The sequence below is a fragment of the Mus caroli genome, chromosome 12 (assembly GCF_900094665.2).
Source record: "Mus caroli chromosome 12, CAROLI_EIJ_v1.1, whole genome shotgun sequence".
NCBI classification, from domain to species: Eukaryota; Metazoa; Chordata; class Mammalia; order Rodentia; family Muridae; genus Mus; species Mus caroli.
The window spans coordinates 97,100,808-97,103,557 of NC_034581.1; positions in this window are offsets into that span (position 1 = coordinate 97,100,808).

Here is a 2,750-nt window from a genome sequence, read left to right on the forward strand (position 1 = left end):
AGTTCGAGGCCAACCTGGTCTACAAAGTGAGTTCCAGGACAGCCAGGACTATACAGAGAAACCCTGTCTCAAAAAAGAAACGAGAAAACACAGAGAATTGTAATGTGAAACTCAGTGAACACTCACAGAGTGAGCCTATTCTGAACCAGAGGTCAGAAATGAAACTGAGCCTGACCAACACCCAAGGGCACTCTGGAAACTCAATAGTGTTTTCTCCTGGTTTTATTTATTTATTTTTTATTTTATTTTATTGAATTTTTTTAGGACCTCTTCTTGCTCCGGTTAGCCTCCCTCGCTTTGGTCAACTCTGCTCGCTCCAGCCCAAAGATTTATTCATTATTATTATACATAAGTACACTGTAGCTGTCTTCTGACACACCAGAAGAAGGCATTAGATTTCATTGCAGATTGTTGTGAGCCACCATGTGGTTGCTGGGATTTGAACTCAGGACCTTCGGAAGAACATTTAGTGCTCTTACCCGTTGAGCCATCTCACCAGCCCTATTTCTATATTTTGAGACAGGGCCTCACCATGCAGCTCTGGCTGTCCTGGGAACTCACTATATAGATCAGGCAGGCATGAGTCTAATTTTGTTTATTTTTGTTTAATGTGCACTGGTGTTTTGTCTGCCTGCGTGTTGGTATAACGGTGTTGGATCCCCTGGAACTAGAGTCAGAGACAGTTGTGAGCTGTCTTATGGGTACTGGGAATTGAACCTGGGTCCTTTGGAAGAGAAGCCAGTGCTCCTGACCACTGAGCTATCTCTCCAGCCCCTGTATTTTCTCCTCTTGATCCCAATTCCTGTTATCACTATTCTGATCACATACCACTTACCTTTTCTTTTTATTTTTTAAAATTGTGCTGATTATATAACATAAAACATTTTTCATTTAACCGCCCCCCCTTTTTCCATTTAGATTTTAAAAATATGTGTATGTAGGTGTGTGAAGGTGTCCAAGGAAGCCAGAGGAGGGCATTGAGCCTCATAAAAAGGGAGTTGTGAGCTGCCCTATGTGAGTGCTGGAACTGAACTCAGCCCCTCTTGGAAGAACAGCAAGCTCTTTTAACTGCTATGCCGTCTCTCCAGACTCTCTCCCCTCCCCCATTATACCAATTTTAAATGTGTGCTACTGGCATTGGTAACACTGCATGCTTCTGCTACCATCAAAACTTAATGTCATAATCCCCATCACAAAACCATTCACATCTCTCCCCGAAAAACACCCTACGATCCTCTCACCCCAGACTTTCCTTGTGACCTCATTTCCTGCATTTCACAACCAGCCCAGCACCAGCTTTTGTGTCTGCAGCAGTTAGTTCCCAAAATGTCCTTCCCCTTCCAGTCATGCAGCTGGTTTCTATGGTCATGAGGGTAACTCTTCCTCAGAGCGTCTGTTTTAAGCCAGTTGACTTAAAACAACCTAGAAGCCCTTCTTCTTGATCTAGACTCCTACCTAATTTTACCACCTGAGCATCTAAATTGGTGGAGAGTATCTGTAATGCCAACTCTAGGAATGAGGCAAATTACCACACGTTTGAGGAACAACCTGGGTTGAGTTCCAGAACAACCCAGAACAAGGTCCTGTCTTTAAAAAATAATTTAAATTAAAAAAATGTAAAAAGAAGGGAGGGAGGGACTGGAGATATAGAAAGCTGGAAACATACTTGCCTTGAATGAAGCCCTGAGTTTGATCCCCAGCACAGGAAGGAAGGAAGGAAGGAAGGAAGGAAGGAAGGAAGGAAGGAGGAAGAGGGAGGGAGAGGGAGGGAGGGAGGGAAGGAAGGATGGAGGGAAAGAGGAGGGAAGGGGGAGGGAAGGAGGGAGGGAGGAAGGGAGGGGCAGAAGGAAGAAAAGAAAGTGGGGAAGGAAGATAGACAGGGAGAATAAATTTGTTGGTTTTCTGGCTGATAGCCAAACTTTAAATTGCTTGATAGCTAGGGCCCCAACGATTTATTTTCTAAGATGCTTAGTAAAAATATTATTAATTGAATTAGACAGACAAGCATAGCTTTCTATGCCTATAATCCAGGTGCTTAGGAGATGGAGGCAGGAGGATCAGTAATAAAGGCCAGCCTTGCCTATGAGACTTTGTTTCAAAAAATCTGAGTGAAAAGTGAAAATTCTGTGTCATAAGGCTGGGGATTCAGCCCAGTGGTAACTTCTGTTGGAAAGGTGGGTCTCTTCTGTCAGTGATGAAGCATTTCCTTACCCCAGTGACAGGCTGTGATCTGGGGCCCTCCAAAAGCTCTTACTTAGGTGAGAATCTCTGATCATAATGAGCCAGGCTCCTGCGATTGTGTTCAGTGGCCAAGGAGAATCAGCAGGACACTGAACACCTGAAAGGTGGAGAGATTTTAGTGGCCGGTGGCAGAGAGGTCTGCTGCCGCCTTGCCGGTCAAGGGGCTGCCAAGGATATGCAGACAGGCTTGAGGAGCTAGGGGAGTTCCCTAACACCACTAGCATGGAAATGGGGACATCAGTCAACAACCCGAAGGAAATTTAGAGGTGGCTCTTTCCCGAAGCTTCCGAGGAAGGTCCCAAACTGTGACCAAAGAGAAACAGTAGCTATTGTGGATTCTAACTCCATTTTGCAGGTAAGAGAAACAACTTACTTTAAATGTTAAGGTCAAAGCCCAGTGTAGTAGTACACACGCCTTTAATTGCAGCGTTCTGGAGGCAGAGGCAAGCAAATCTCTCTTAGGCTAGTCTGGTCTACATTGTGAGTCCCAGGGCAGGGCTACAGAGAGA